Genomic DNA, 17,411 nt, shown 5'->3' on the forward strand with positions numbered 1-17,411 from the left:
AATTCTGAGAAATACGTTTTATAGTGAGATCTAACAGGAGTGCGGATACCAAATTTGGTTACTCTATCATTAATAGTCTCTGAGATTTGTGAATATCCCCAGATTTTCATCCTTTGCGGGGGCGGAAGGGGGTGGGCGAAATTTTGAAACAAACTCGTCTCGGTCCGATATATTAGGAGTGTGGATACCAAATTTGGTTGCTCTAGCAGTGACATATCACAAAAGTCTGGATCCAAAACATCGTTATTCTAGCTCTTATAGTCTTTGAGCACTAGGCGCTGAAGGGGACGGACAGACGGATGGACGGACGGACGGACAGACGGACAGACAGACATGGCTCAATCGACTCGGCTATTGATGCTGATCAAGAATATATATACTTTATGGGGTCGGAAACGATTCCTTCTGGACGTTACACACATCCACTTTTACAAAAATCTAATATACCCCAATACGTTGTGAGTTGCAGCGGAGACCGCAACTCTACAGTTATACCCGATACTAAGTCAGTATGGCTCTCCGCTATTATTGAACGACACGACAAAGAGTGCGTGCGAGAGAGACAGAAAATCAGTCTGAGCGTGACGTCGGGGGCTGCGTAGCCAGTGCAAATTGATTTGTTCTTTTTGGCTATAAAAATGATCTGATCTGATCCAGATTCAGCAATGTGATAGATATGATCATTATCTATGATTCTGCGTTCTTAGTTTTCTCGTATCCTCAATATTGTGGATGCAACAGACTTTCGTCCTTTGTAGGGGCGGAAGGGGGTGGGGCGAAATTTTGAGATATACGTTTTCTAGTGAGATCTGACAGGAGTGCGGATACTAAATTTGGTTACTCTAGCCTTAATAGTCTCTGAGATTTGTGAATATCCCCAGATTTTCGTCCTTTGCGGGGGCGGAAGGGGGTGTGGCGAAATTTTGAAACAAACTCGTCTCGGTCCGATATCTTAGGAGTGTGGTTACCAAATTTGGTTGCTCTAGCTTTTATAGTCTCTGAGATCTAGGCGCTAATGTTTTACTCTAAGCAAAGCCGCCTATGCTACGTGTGTGTTAGAGAGAGACAGGGCGAGAAAAAATGAAATTGTTTTCTTGATGCTGGCTATAATAATAATACGATCCAATTCAGATTCTGCAGTCTAAAAGATATGGTCATTCTCTACGATTCTGCGTTTTTGGTTTTCTCGTATCTTTAAAAATGTGGATGCCACAGATTTTCGTCTTTTGTGGGGGCGGAAGTGGGCGGGGCGAAGTTTTGAAATATTTTTGTAGCAGTGACATATCACAGAAGTCTGGATCCAAAACAACGTTGCTCTAGCTTTTATAGTCTTTGAGCACTAGGCGCTGAAGGGGACGGACAGACGGACGGACGGACAGACAGACAGGGCTCAATCGACTCGGCTATTGATGCTGATCAAGAATATTTATACTTTATGGGGTCGGAAACGATTCCTTCTGGACGTTACACACATCCACTTTTACCACAAATCTAATATACCCCAATACTCATTTTGAGTATCGGGTATAAAAACTCAAAACTTTCACTCGCAAAATAATAATAAACGAAATTCACGCAGCGCAAGAGGCAGATCTGACACAAGGGTGTATTCAAGTAAGGTGAGCTCAATCTCTTTTATAAATATTCCTGAAATAAATAAAAATTTTGTCAAAGGAGCAGTGTGACCGTAAAACCTGCCGAAAATAGGTGGTTAAACAAAAGCTTAGGACTTTCAAAATGGAGCCAAATTTTCCGTTTTTGCTGGAAATCCGCACCTTTTGACAAACCGTAAACAAATCTGCGACAACCAGTGAGAACACTCCCGACTACGCCGCTCCTTGTATTATTATGCCTTGGAACTGATGTGCTATTTTTAAAGAAAGACAGGGATAAAAAACAACACATTTTTTAAGTTCGTTTATTTAATTCAAATTGAGTTGATTTATTGACGCAATGTTTTGGTTCGATTAGTCAACCCCACACATGTGAAATGATCTACATAAATACATAATCGCCGATTCCCCAACTCAAATCAATGAACCATTACGCCGCACATGATATCCTTTTCAACTGCACATGTGCATAAATTAAATAAAATAATCCAAACAAGTGGCCAGCTTTTATGGACATTTCCGTCACCTTTAACACGAAAATCCATTCAGAAATATGGCTAAACTATTCCACTTAATTGACTCGCACCGCAATAAACACGAAATCATTTGACTATTTATGACATCCATTCACACAATGAAAACTACACCATGTACTCCTCGAATCCACGCCGCGCCAGTTCCGGTCTTGCTGGTTATATCAGCTCCTGTCCTATGTGTGTTTGTAGCCCGAACGTAATCCAAGAAATGAATGATTGTTAATAGTAGAGAAACCGACCGGCGTGGGAAGTCAAAGCTCAGAGGTCTCTCACTCGGCCGCGCAACCCTGCTGACGCGCAAGTATTGACAACATTTATTTTTATACCCGATACTCAAAATGAGTATATTAGATTTGTGATAAAAGTGGATGTTTGTAACGTCCAGAAGGAATCGTTTCCGACCCCATAAAATATATATATTCTTGATCAGCATCAATAGCCGAGTCGATTGAGCCCTGTCTGTCTGTCCGTCCGTCCGTCTGTCCGTCTGTCCGTCCCTATTAGCGCCTAGTGCTCAAAGACTATAAGAGCTAGAGCAACGATGTTTTGGATCCAGACTTCTGTGATATGTCACTGCTACAAAAATATTTCAAAACTTCGCCCCGCCCACTTCCGCTCCCACAAAGGACGAAAATCTGTGGCATCCACAATTTTAAAGATATGAAAAAACCAAAAACGCAGAATCGTAGAGAATGACCATATCTTTTAGACTGCAGAATCTGAATTGGATCGTATTATTATTATAGCCAGCATCAAGAAAACAATTTCATTTTTTCTCGCCCTGTCTCTCTCTAACACACACGTAGCATAGGAGGCTTTGCTTAGAGTAAAACATTACCGCCTAGATCTCAGAGACTATAAAAGCTAGAGCAACCAAATTTGGTAACCACACTCCTAAGATATCGGACCGAGACGAGTTTGTTTCAAAATTTCGCCACACCTCCTTTCGCCCCCGCAATGGACGAAAATCTGGGGATATTCACAAATATCAGAGACTATTAACGATAGAGTAACCAAATTTAGTATCCGCACTCCTGTTAGATCTCACTATAAAACGTATTTCTCAGAATTTCGCCCCACCCCCTTTCGCCCCCACAAAGGACGAAAATCTGTTGCATCCACAATATTGCACATTCGAGAAAACTAAAAACGCAGAATCATAGATAATGACCATATCTATCAGATTGCTGAATCTGGACCAGATCAGATAATTTTTATAGCCAAAGGAAACAAATCAATTTGCAGTGGCTACGCAGCGCCCGACGTCACGCTCAGACTGATTTTCTGTCTCTCTCGCACGCACTCTTTGTCGTGCCGTTTAATATTAGCGGCGTCTGCCGGAGGAGAGCCATACTGACTTAGTATCGGGTATAACTGTAGAGTTGCGGTGTCCGCAGCAACTCACAACGTTCCCCCTCGTTTGTTGTTTGACTGTTTCAAAATTTTAATAGCCTTATACCGCCCAAGTAAATTGTAGACGACTTAATGTGGGAAGAACTTTAAGAATTTATAAGCATTTTATACAAAATTTGATCGGCCACAGTTCTATTTTTCATGTAGGCGAATCAAAATAATGATTTAGATCGGAATATTCCCTTGCAACTGAGAAGTTGCTCGGATACAAATGTAATTTGGACTCAAGTGTTTTTCCAGAATGCAAAAAGGAACGAGGGGGAACGTTGTGAGTTGCAGCGGACACCGCAACTCTACAGTTATACCCGATACTAAGTCAGTATGGCTCTCCTCCGGCAGACGCCGCTAATATTGAACGGCACGACAAAGAGTGCGTGCGAGAGAGACAGAAAATCAGTCTGAGCGTGACGTCGGGGGCTGCGTAGCCAGTGCAAATTGATTTGTTCCTTTTGGCTATAAAAATGATCTGATCTGATCCAGATTAAGCAATCTGATAGATATGATCATTATCTATGATTCTGCGTTTTTAGTTTTCTCGTATCCTCAATATTGTGGATGCAACAGACTTTCGTCCTTTGTGGGGGCGGAAGGGGGGGGGGCGAAATTTTGAGATATACGTTTTAAAGTGAGATCTAACAGGAGTGCGGATACCAAATTTGGTTACTCTAGCCTTAATTTTCTCTGAAATTTGTGAATATCACCAGATTTTCATCCTTTGGGGGGGCGGAAGGGGGTGTGGCGAAATTTTGAAACAAACTCGTCTCGGTCCGATATATTAGGAGTGTGGATACCAAATTTGGTTGTTCTAGCTTTTATAGTCTCTGAGATCTAGGCGCTAATGTTTTACTTTAAGCAAATCCGGCTATGCTACGTGTGTGTTAGAGAGAGACAGGGCGAAAAAAAATGAAATTGTTTTCTTGATTCTGGATATAATAATAATACGATCTTATTCAAATTCTGCACTCTAAAAGATATGGTCATTCTCTACGATTCTGCAAATTTGGTTTTTTCATATCTTTAAAATTGTGGATGCCACAGATTTTCGTCCTTTGTGGGAGCGGAAGTGGGCGGGGCGAAGTTTTGAAATATTTTTGTAGCAGTGACATATCACAGAAGTCTGGATCCAAAACATCGTTGCTCTAGCTCTTATAGTCTTTGAGCACTAGGCGCTAATAGGGATGGACAGACGGACAGACGGACGGACGGACAGACGGACAGACAGACATGGCTCAATCGACTCGGCTATTGATGCTGATCAAGAATATATATACTTTATGGGGTCGGAAACGATTCCTTCTGGACGTTACACACATCCACTTTTACCACAAATCTAATATACCCCAATACTCATTTTGATTATCGAGTATAATTAAGGATATATTTCGCATTCCTTTAATTTGAAATTGGATTATATATTGCGCATTAACATTCGAAATTTCATCTCAACATATTTCTCAATTTTTCGAGTTGATATAAATGATATTGAATAAAATTTCAACATAAGTTTATATATAAACGAGGGGGAACGTTGTGAGTTGCTGCGGACACCGCAACTCTACAGTTATACCCGATACTAAGTCAGTATGGCTCTCCTCCGGCGGACGCTGCTAATATTAAACGACACGACAAAGAGTGCGTGCGAGAGAGACAGAAAATCAGTCTGAGCGTGACGTTGGGCGCTTCGTAGCCACTGCAAATTGATTTGTTCCTTTTGGCTATAAAAATTATTTGATCTGGTCCAGATTCAGCAATCTGATAGATATGGTCGTTATCTATGATTCTGCGTTTTTAGTTTTTTCGAATCTGCAATATTGTGGATGCAACAGATTTTCGTCCTTTGTGGGGGCGGAAGGGGGTGGGGCGAAATTCTGAGATAAACGTTTTATAGTGAGATATAACAGAAGTGCGGATACCAAATTTGGTTACTCTAGCCTTAATAGTCTCTGAGATTTGTGGATGCCCCAGATTTTCGTCCTTTGCGGGGGCGGAAGGTGGTGTGGCGAAATTTGGACACGAAACGGTCAAGGTCCGATATCACAGGAGTGTGGATACCAAATTGGGTTGCTCTGGCTCTTATAGGTTCTGAGATCCTTGAACTCATATTTTGCAATTGGCAAAACCGACCATGAAACCTGTGTGTTAGAGAGAGACAGAGCGAGAAAGAATGAAATTGTTTTCTTGATTCTGGCTATAATAATAATACGATCTGGTTGAGATCTTACATTCTAAAACATATAGTCATCCTCTACGATTATGCGTTTTTGGTTTTATCGTATCTTTAAAAATGTGGATGCCACAGATTTTCGTCCTTTGTGGGAGCGAAAGTGGGCGGGGCGAAGTTTTGAAATATTTTTGTAGCAGTGACATATCACAGAAGTCTGGATCCAAAACATCGTTATTCTAGCTCTTATAGTCTTTGAGCACTAGGCGCTGAAGGGGACGGACAGACGGATGGACGGACGGACGGACAGACGGACAGACAGACATGGCTCAATCGACTCGGCTATTGATGCTGATCAAGAATATATATACTTTATGGGGTCGGAAACGATTCCTTCTGGACGTTACACACATCCACTTTTACCACAAATCTAATATACCACAATACTCATTTTGAGTATCGGGTATAATAATAACGAGGGGGAAAGTTGTGAGTTGCTGCGGACACCGCAACTCTACAGTTACACCCAATACTAAGTCAGTATGGCTCTCCTCCGGCAGACGCCGCTAATATTAAACGACACGACAAAGAGTGCGTGCGAGAGAGACAGAAAATCAGTCTGAGCGTGACGTCGGGGGCTGTGTAGCCATTGCAAATTGATTTGTTCCTTTTGGCTATAAAAATGATCTGATCTGATCCAGATTCAGCAATCTGATAGATATGATCATTATCTATGATTCTGCGTTCTTAGTTTTCTCGTATCCTCAATATTGTGGATGCAACAGACTTTCGTCCTTTGTAGGGGCGGAAGGGGGTGGGGCGAAATTTTGAGATATACGTTTTCTAGTGAGATCTGACAGGAGTGCGGATACTAAATTTGGTTACTCTAGCCTTAATAGTCTCTGAGATTTGTGAATATCCCCAGATTTTCGTCCATTGCGGGGGCGAAAGGGGTGTGGCGAAATTTTGAAACAAACTCGTCTCGGTCCGATATATTAGGAGTGTGGATACCAAATTTGGTTGCTCTAGCTTTTATAGTCTCTGAGATCTAGGCGCTAATGTTTTACTCTAAGCAAAGCCGCCTATGCTACGTCTGTGTTAGAGAGAGACAGGGCGAGAAAAAATGAAATTGTTTTCTTGATGCTGGCTATAATAATAATCCTATCCAATTTAGCTTCCGCAGTCTTAAAGATATGGTCATTCTCTACGATTCTGCGTTTTTGGTTTTTTCATATCTTTAAAATTGTGGATGCCACAGATTTTCGTCCTTTGTGGGAGCGGAAGTGGGCGGGGCGAAGTTTTGAAATATTTTTGTAGCAGTGACATATCACAGAAGTCTGGATCCAAAACATCGTTGCTCTAGCTCTTAAAGTCTTTGAGCATTAGGCGCTGAAGGGGACGGACGGACGGACAGACGAACAGACAGACATGGCTCAATCGGTTCGGCTATTGATGCTGATCAAGAATATATATACTTTATGGGGTCGGAAACGATTCCTTCTGGACGTTACACACATCCACTTTTACCACAAATCTAATATACCCCAATACTCATTTTGAGTATCGGGTATAACGAGGGGGAACGTTGTGAGTTGCTGCGGAGACCGCAACTCTACAGTTATACCCGATACTAAGTCAGTATGGCTCTCCTCCGGCAGACGCCGCTATTATTGAACGACACGACAAAGAGTGCGTGCGAGAGAGACCGAAAATCAGTCTGAGCGTGACGTCGGGGGCTGCGTAGCCAGTGCAAATTGATTTGTTCCTTTTGGCTATAAAAATGATCTGATCTGATCCAGATTCAGCAATCTGATAGATATGATCATTATCTATGATTCTGCGTTCTTAGTTTTCTCGTATCCTCAATATTGTGGATGCAACAGACTTTCGTCTTTTGTAGGGGCGGAAGGGGGTGGGGCGAAATTTTGGGATATACGTTTTATAGTGAGATCTGACAGGAGTGCGGATACTAAATTTGGTTACTCTAGCCTTAATAGTCTCTGAGATTTGTGAATATCCCCAGATTTTCGTCCTTTGCGGGGGCGGAAGGGGGTGTGGCGAAATTTTGAGACAAACTCGTCTCGGTCTGATATATTAGGAGTGTGGATACCAAATTTGGTTGCTCTAGCTTTTATAGTCTCTGAGATCTAGGCGCTAATGTTTTACTGTAAGCAAAGCCGCCTATGCTACGTGTGTGTTAGAGAGAGACAGATTACTAGTTAATGTGCCTATTCCTGTATTCAATCTCAACGAGATTTTCTCGTTAGGATCTCCTGGAGGAGGCCAAACTTAAGACTATCACACTGGGCCTGACTAGACTCTGTTTTCTGGTCTTTCCATTTTCGGATACTGTTCCACCTCTTCAATATGCCATCTCGGCTCCCCAGGGTCGATAGGGTTTGGCCCCGTTGGGCGTGGCATATTGCAGGACGCTGGCGTTGCTGTAATCCTGCCCTCCGCTCACCGGATACTGTGGAGCTGTGCTATAGCTGAGGCTTTCCCCGCCGGCTAGAGGTCGGTGGCTGTTGGTCAGATCTATGTAGGTGGGAATCTGTTGCTCCGGATGAACAACAGTGTGATCGTGTGTGTAGTGTTGTTGTTGTTGCTGTTGTTGCTGCTGTTGATGTTGCTGCTGTTGTTGTTGTTGCTGCTGTGGCTGCTGGGCCGGCTGAGGCGTGGTCTGGGTTCGGACATGGGTGGGAGGTTGCTGCTGATGTTGCACCTGTTGTTGCTGTTGTTGTTGCACCTGTTGTTGTTGTTGTTGTTGCTGCTGTTGCCGGCTGCTGGTATCGGAGGGGAGCTCATGAGGTGGCAGAGCCTCACTGACAACACCTGATCCACTCGTCCTGGAGACGCTGGTCCGTCCACCATGCTGCTGCTGCTGCTGCTGTTGCGGTTGCTGCTGCGAGGGCGATGCACTCAACGTTGGATAGCTGTGCAGAGATGAGCTGGAGACATAGGCTGCTCCGGCATTTCCTGCGGAGGCATAGGTCTGGTAGGGAGGGGCTGCACAGCTGCTCGTGGCCTGGTAGCCTGCGGCACTTGGAGCGGCCGAGAGCTCCCGCTGCTGCACGAAGTACTGCAGGTGGGACATGAGGCGCAGGCGCAGCGGATCCTGGATGTCCATGCCCTCGATGGTCACCAGGTAGCGGGCCACCTCGGCGGCGCACTCTCGGAACCCGATGACGTGGTAGTCCATGGCCACGCGCTGCGGGTCGTAGCTGAGCGAGTCCAATGCTGCAACAAGAGGAGAAGGAGGAGGAGGCGAAAGTCAATAAGCTATCTAATCCATCCACATCGACACAGACCAGGGCAAACAATTAAAATAGTTGTTCCCACGCGACTGCCTAAACAACCACCCCCATGTCCTTGTTCGGGATGTGAAGAGTCGGACAGGGGCAGGGGGTGGCACTGCTAATGCTAATGGTTGCTTCCAGGGGTGGAAGCAGTGTTCGCCCGCTTCTGGGTGTAAAAAGCGAGTGGTTCAAAGGCAGTGAGAGGCGTACAATGAGCAGCGTGGGAAGCCCCGAGATTCGAGATTCACTAGGGCGGTGCGCTGTTATTGTCTCTGTGTTCGCGGCAATCATAATTTTCCCATAATGCCAGCCTGCCCCTTACCCTTGTCCTCCCTCCTGTTTTGGGACAACAGGTTAGGACTGTTTACCCAGATTTCAAATAATGTGTGGAACACTTATCCCAGTTTAGTGTTTCAATTGTTAGCCTATCGTATCCTGTGGGATATTGGAGTCGTGCTTTTCATGATTTATCCAAATAATATTGAACTTTAAGACAATGTTTAAGACTATTTGTTAAGATTTTTTCAATACAAATTGATAGTCTATTCCTTTTTCAAGTTTGTTGTTTTGATTATAAATTTCTCAAAAAATCAATAAGATGCATGTTGGATCATATATGATTCATCATTCAATTTTGTAGTATTTCAATGATTTATCCGATCTCAGAAAACCTTTTTGATTATCCTTATCCATAATGTTTAGTGAAAATCGATTATAATGATCTCAAACTGTTATTCTGATCCACGAGAAAAATTCCCTATCGCTGCACTTCCCATAACCTTTAACATATCCCTTACATTCTCTTATTCTGTTTTTCCACAAACGAGAAATTGAAACTTACTTTTCGACTGCAAATTCTTCAGATGCTCCACTGTGAGCTGGAGTATTTCGGCCTTCTCGAGCTTGGCGGATCCCTGCTTCTCGTAGGCCGAGGGCACAAGACGCTTCAGTTCGGTGAGCGAGGAGTTGATGCGATCGCGCCGCTTCTTCTCGATGACCCCGCGACGCTTCTTGCGGCTCATCAGTTGGCAGCTTCCCGGCTCACTGGGAGAGATTCTGTGAGCGGATCAGAAAAAAACAAAATGTTAATAAGAAGATCCCACAGATATTTCGGCAGATTACGCATACGCACTGTTCTTTGGAGGACTCCTCCGAGTAGAGGTCGTCGCAGTCGCTCTCCGAGAGCGACCGCTTCAGACTGTTGTGTCCTTGACTGTGATGACTCTGCGGCGGCTGCACCCAGTGGCTCTGGGGGTGCTGGCGGTCGCTGGCAAGGCCACAGCCGGTCCTGCCCCATAGCCCCAATGATGAAGTGGCGCATTCACGTGAATGTTGTGGTCCATATTTGTCCTTTGCTGATCCTGCGCACTTGACACTTGACTGGAAACACTGGGCGATTGTCTTATCACTTGGGATTCTTTCTCCTGCGGCACTGGCTGGACCTGGACTCGGAACCGAAGAGCGGAGCTGGCTTGAACACGTGACTTATCGTGTGCGCGAACGGCGTTCGACTGATTTTGCAGCACACGACTAGCGGATGACCTGACCGCCGTTGCCGTTGCCGTCGTTGCTGCCGCCGCTCAACCCCTTTCTAACGCCGCCGGCAAACGCCCAATAAGATGCAGCAGCAACCACCCCTTGGCAACGCGTGCCGCCGCTCTCCAGGACTCAGGCGCTGGCTGGGGGTAGGTAATAGTCCACAATGATCGCTATAAGGCCGAAAAACCAACAAATGAACAAGTGCGGACAGTGAGAGAGAAAGGAGAGAAACGGCCTTGGAGTGAGCAGTACGGACTCAGCGTGCGAGAGGAATAGATGGACTGATGCCGGGCAAAAGAGCAATCACTGTGTGGACGGGCGCGATTGCATCCTCCTGTCATCGATGTCGATGGCATCAGCATCGGTATCAGCACCAGCATCACGACATCGCCTTGAATCATCGCCGTGGGCGTCAGTCTGTCTGCCAGTCCGCCGGCTGACTAATGCTGCCACTTGCTCCTGCCGCTGCTGGCCCGTTGAATGGCTGGAACTGGAGCACGCAACCCGAACAGCGGCCGGTCGTGTGGCGTGGCCCTGGCGCCGTGCCCCAACAAGTGCAACGGCCGCCGTTGACCTTTATTTGCATACGAACACACGTCCCGTCCCGTGTTTGGCCCACATTTCTAGGTCAGAGCTGCCTCAAGGTTACGGGAGCCGCATCCACCGCCGCATACCGGGGGCCGAGATAAGACGAATGCGTGGATAGGTGCCCGAAGGCGGTGTGTTGACCTAGTGCCTGAGATGAGATCGATACATTTCCTTTGTGCTGAGGCCATTTCAATTACAAGGCAATCAAGCAGGTAAAGTACATTGAAATTAAGCCTTTTATTATCCATTTTTGGGTAAAATATAGAGCGGAAAATGGTAGAAACAAGAAAAGGATAGTGGAAAATCATTAATGAATGTACTTTTCAATTGATTTAGTTTGGGGCTACACTTCTGTTGGCTCTCTTTACTATTTTAAAGTAAATGATAACTTGTTGCTTGTCCTTAAAGTGTATTTTCTCTGTTTCCCTTTTAAAAAACCTAATAAAATATGGTAGTAAGAGCTACAGCTAGAGAAATATGGCAGAGTAAAAAGAAACGCACCCATATTTTAATTAAATATGCGGTTTTAAGTAAAAAAAATCGTGAAATTAAATAGAATTTACTTTAATACTCTTCATATTTAAGCAAAATATAAAGCAGTTAAACTAAAGAAAATATCATAAATTTATAAGAAATTTATTTTATTTAAATTTGAATATAATATGAAATACTTATATCAAATATTTTGATATTAATAGTAGAACGTAAGTGAGAAACACTTTCTTTTTACAATTTCCACTCTCGGTGCAAATCTATGGGTAAAAATTTATAAATCTCAGTGCCACTATTCAATACTTTTTCTCTGTCTGTAGATATCCAGATCTGCGGATATCAACTGCACCAGCTGTGGAACGAATACTGATGGTGTTTATCTTCTGAAGCTTTTTTCATACCTTGGAAACAAATATTTGTGGATGCGCACTGATATCTCTCATTGTAATTGCTATTAGAAACTCTTCAAAAGAAATTAAAAATGAAGAAATTAATGTAAAAAGTCTGCCCACCCCCTCAGTTTCTATTGCATTCCAAGACCTCGCCCACACAATTCTCATCATCAAACAATTCGCGACTAAAACTGACCCATTCAGATCAGATCCCCCAACACTGTATTCATTTCCGTGGCGTATGCTTGATATTAATGCGCTCTCATATCAATCTCGAAATGAATTGAAAATGGAAAATAATAAAAAACGTGCTTTTAATTTGATTCGGCATGCTGTCGCTCAGATTTCAAATGTAGCAAAAAGTAAAGTGAAAATGTTTAATGGCCAATGCCAGGCCCAGCGTGGGACAATCTCTAAGCGGCGGTAACTATGGAACTGAGAACGGAACCCACCCCTAATCAAGTGGATGGATAGTGCACGACGAGTTGAACTTGCACCACCGACGGACTCGCAATCGAGACCCAAATCGCAGCCGTGGCTCGTGGGAAAGCCAAAGGTCCGGGGATTCTCACGCATGTTCAGCACGTGCAGGTCGTGCGCCGTCCGCTTTGTAGAGAGAGTGAGAGAGAGAGAGAGGACCGGGGAGTTCTTCGGGGTGCTCGTGCTCCCCGGTTCGACAGACAGGAGAGACAAATTGCTTGAAATGCATTCAAGGTATGGAGCCAAAGGAGCGTCGCAAACACTTTATTTTAATGGATTTCTAGCAACAACTTTCTATAATGAAAATTGCGGTCCACCATATAGTACAATACTCGTACACGTTCACATGTATCTACATAAGTAGCGGGGTAAGTATTTCTCACATATCTGGTTACCTCTATAATTATTCGGGCGGTGGTCAAAGTCAAAGGCCACCGAATTCCGAATTTAGAAGCTCTTAAGGCAAAGATTACTGTGTGTTCCTGTCGGTTGTGGGGTCTTCTGCTGCTCATCGACGAAGGGCCCCAGGCTAAGCGGCTCCGCCTCATCGATCCACGTCTCCAGGGTGCAGGAGCTCGACTGGTGGCTCGACCTCTGCGACTGCGACTGGGATCGGTTGTGGGAGTGGGAGAGACCGGTCGCCGCCCTACGCCACCGACTGTCAAAGACATCCCAGTGGGTGGACAGCTGCCAACGATCGAGGCTCTCGTCGTCCATTGAGTTGCCATTGATGTCCCACTTGACGATGGGGTAGTCGTCGTGCGGCGGCTCCATGATCATCACGTTGTGGTAGTTGACCTCGATCTTCGACCCCAGGCTGATGCTGCACGGATGGAATCTGGCTGCAGTCTGCATCTGTTGCAGCTGCTGCGTCTTCTTTTTTGGCTGCGACTGCTGCTTCTGTGACTCCACCGCCTGCCGCAGATCCAAGCTGGAGTTGGACGGGGTGTGGCGCAGATAGCGCACGTTGGCCTTGTAGGGCACGCGCTCAAACTCGATGCCGGAGCCTGGGGCGGGGGTTGACTCGAGCACCTCGTAGTTGCTCGAGCTGAGCAAGTACCTGCTCCTCAGGTCGTGCTTAGCCTCCGGATAGTGCAGGTGCGGCTGCGGGTGCGGCTGCTTCTCCATCTCCTCCTCTGCCTCGCTAGCTTACTCAAAGTGTTGGACGGCTTGTGGTTGCGGTTGAGGCTGAGGTTGGTGTTGGTCAGGCTTGGGACTGCACTCATTCAGCTGAAGCTCCTCGTAGATGGCCTCCGCTGAGTGGCAATTGCTGTTCACATCCTTTTGCTGATACGCCTCCCCATCGGCCGACTCTATCTCCTGCTCCTCGTCGCCATCCTTGAAGTTGATATCCTGCGCAGCAGCTGTAATGAAATTCGTTAAAAATAAATCGTTCAAATGAACAGGCAACGCGGCGTATGAATAATAAACTACACGGAAGGCGGAGGTTCCTTGTTTCCTGTTCCGCGTGTTCGTGAAATGGTTATTTTAGTGCCTTCACGGGCATCGATTTTTTATCGATTGCCCACTCCCTCGGCCACCACCTCCCCACCTCCCACTCACCTTCAGACAGGACTTTTTGCTGTGCCTCAGCAAATGGGACATTCTGCGGCTCTTTCCCTCGGTATTCCTTTGTTTGCTGCCCAAAAATAAGGCAGAAGTGTGCAACCTATATAACTCTTTCTTCGTATATGCTTGTACTACTTTTCAGGACTTAGCTGCAGAAATACGTACCCGGAACATTGTATTACATTGCTTTTTGTCTGCCTTATCAGCTTTTAAGTGTGCTGGAACCAAATCAAAGCTGTTTGAACCCTCGACCCGAGCCTAAATGGTAATGAAATCAAGAACAGACGACTGGTTAATGCCGCACATGATAAAGAATAGAGAAGCAACTGAAACAAAGATCACCTAAGACTTCAGCAAGGAGAAATTTGAATAGAGGAGTGCTAGAGACTGGACCCGGAATCGAAATCGAAATGGATTTAAACTCTTAATCAATTACTATGGGAACCCAAGGGACTGACGCCGGCCCCGTGTGTCCTAATTAATGACATTTGCATGTAAATTTCAAGCAAATTAAGCAAATGATTTACCAACCAGTTTATCCATTCGAGTTCACTTTTAATTTGGATGTCGAACCCATTGCCGTTTGAGAATGGAAACACTTTCGGATAGCACTTTACGTCGATTTGTCACATCACTCAAAGTGAGGGCTGTGCAGCAAGGAGCAGCACACAGGACACAAGACATTGCTGTGGTTTCGGGACTACTTTGAAATCGAATTGAAAACTGAAATAAAATCTAGTGTGAATGATGACACTCGCAGCAAATTGCAATCAAATCGCGATGATTCAGCACTCGCACCGACAGTCACAATCCCATCTTTCTGGCTTTTGAGCGTGACAATATCCCTTTTTGGTCATCGCTCAATATTTTTGACTCTGGCTTTTGACAGTTGTCATTCTGGGCTCTCTTTTGGGCCATTCTTTTTAAAGAGATACTCTTTGGCTGCGGCCTGAATGGGTGCCTTGCAGTGTCCGATCAGAGGCGGAAGATATTGATGAAGTTGCCCAATTAACAGTTGATTGATAGACCCATCTCTGCCAAAGCCGATTGGAAGGCCGTGCAGAGTGCAGAATGAAGAGCGCCGCAATTGCCAATATCGATTACAAAAGTTGGATTTTAATTTTTAATTGCCGTTCGATGTGCCCTCGAGGGGGTTGCGCTCGATTTGTCAGGAGAACAGACCGCAATCCTCCCCTGCCATTCAACTCCTCCTTCCAGGACACGCACTCTGCTATTTGGAATTTGTTAGGGGTGTGTGGAGGGGTTTGACACGGCTCGATTGTGGCATGCCCTGGAGTGGACCGGAGAGTGTCCTCGGGCAAGTGTCAATTATGCACGTCTTGATGATGGTCTCGCCGCAATCGCTATTGAAAACTTACATTTTATTAGTTTTACATGCTCGGCCAGCGGTTCGAGGGCATTAAAATTATTTACGATGCCAAATATTGTTGGTTGTAAATTTCCCATTCTGCCAAATATCAGACACGAGGCAGGATGCAGGAAGGGATGTGAGTTGCGTGGAATGGAATTGTAACGGACGGCACTATCGCTTGACCTTTGCTGCTAATTAGAGCCTCATTGTTCCGTTCCCCGGAGCCAACGACCGCATTCACTTTCCAGCTTAAATGGCTCGCAAGTCTGTTCGGATTCGGACCCTAGTCGTGCTCCGATGACTGATACTATTCTTATCAGCTATAAGTCGGACAAGCCAAGGCACTCGAGGCCCTCAATCGTTCTCGAACAGTCGCATTCTGAGTGGGGAGCCGTGCAAAGATGGCGAGCGGAATCCAGGAAATCACATACTACGAGCACGAGCTCAACATTCGCCGCGTTATCGAGGAGCAGGCCAAACTGCAGAACGTGGACGCGGCCCTCAACATCTGCGATCTGTCCAGTGTAGAGCGGAAATACAATCTCTGGGTAAAGTATCTTCCCCGAATCACACCCTACTATGCTGTTAAATGCAAAGACGATCCTATGATTGTCAAGGTGCTGGCGGAACTCGGCGCCGGCCTCGACTGTGCCTCCAAGAACGAAGTCAAATTGGTGAGAAAAATCCACAAAGATCATTGATGTCAGAGGCGGATTCCAAGTGCCATTTTGTTGCAGGTTCTGGGATTGGATGTAGCGGATTATATTCGCCAATCCCTGCCGTCCCGTCAGCCAACTGGAGTACACCCAGCAGCATCGGGTGGCCAATGGCACGGTGGACAACGAGTTCGAGATCTACAAGCTGCACAAGCATTATCCCCAGTCCAAGTACATAAGTGTTCGATCCGATCTCTCCGACTAAACTCTTATCGTTTGATCTCTCTCGCAGCTTGATTGTGCGCTTCAAGAGCGAGGCAAAGGAGGCCCAGTGTCCGCTTGGCGACAAGTTCGGCTGCGATGCGGACGCGGACGCCACGGCGCTGATGCTGCTGGCCAAGGCGCTTGACCTGAAGGCGACCACAGTTTCCATGTGGGATCCGGCTGCAGCGAGCTGGAGGCCTACGATCGGGCCATCAAGAAGGCCAAGAACATTTTCAAGTTCGGAGAGCTGCTGGGCTATGACATGAATTTCCTGGACATAGGTGGTGGCTTTCCCGGCAGCGATGATGGCAAATTCCAAAAGGTTTACCCGACCCCGAATCACAGAAGCTACGGGTACTAATACAAGTACTTTGCAGATTGCGGAGATTGTCAACACCTCAGTGCAGCGCCACTTCCCAGACGATCGCGTCCAGATCATTGCCGAACCCGGACGCTTCTTCGTGGCGGCCGCCTAAAAGCTGGTCTGCAAGATCCATGCCAAACGTGAGGTGCGCAATGAGGCCGGAAAGCTGGACACTATCATGTACTACCTGAATGACGGAGTCTACGGCTCCTTCAACTGCATTCTCTACGACCATCAGGTGGTGACGCCAGAGCATTATTTGGTAAGTATCACCTGGGAATCCAGGGAATTCCCTGCTCAACCCATGTTTCATATCTTTCTAGGATGAGTCCGAGGCCTTCCCCGAATTCAAATCCTTGATTTGGGGTCCCAGCTGTGATGCCTTGGACAAGGTAGGGGTTCCGTTTCTCCCTCTTTTCAGTTCTCGGAGGACGTGCGGCTGCCCAACCTGATCCGAGGCGATCTGATTGGCTTCCCCAACATGGGGAAGTAGTTATTATATAGGCACTTTGCTATGGGACAGTGTTAGGTACACAAAGGAGGAATATAAATTATAGAGAAAGTAGAAAGGTTCAAGGGCATTGAACCCGTTTTTCAGGAAACACTTAAAAAATACCTCTAAACTATCACATTAGATTCATTGCAAAGGGATGACCTACCTGTTTGAGGGTTGTTT

General features: G+C 45.8%; 3 pseudogenes; 1 reads left to right on the forward strand and 2 right to left on the reverse strand.

The window, feature by feature from the left end:
- Positions 1-7,932: 7,932 nt before the first annotated feature.
- Positions 7,933-10,519, reverse strand: LOC117190897 (annotated as a pseudogene).
- A 2,219-nt stretch (positions 10,520-12,738) lies between these two features.
- Positions 12,739-14,115, reverse strand: LOC117190402 (annotated as a pseudogene).
- A 1,722-nt stretch (positions 14,116-15,837) lies between these two features.
- Positions 15,838-17,202, forward strand: LOC117192007 (annotated as a pseudogene).
- Positions 17,203-17,411: the final 209 nt, after the last annotated feature.

Source organism: Drosophila miranda, assembly GCF_003369915.1.
Source record: "Drosophila miranda strain MSH22 chromosome Y unlocalized genomic scaffold, D.miranda_PacBio2.1 Contig_Y1_pilon, whole genome shotgun sequence".
NCBI classification, from domain to species: Eukaryota; Metazoa; Arthropoda; class Insecta; order Diptera; family Drosophilidae; genus Drosophila; species Drosophila miranda.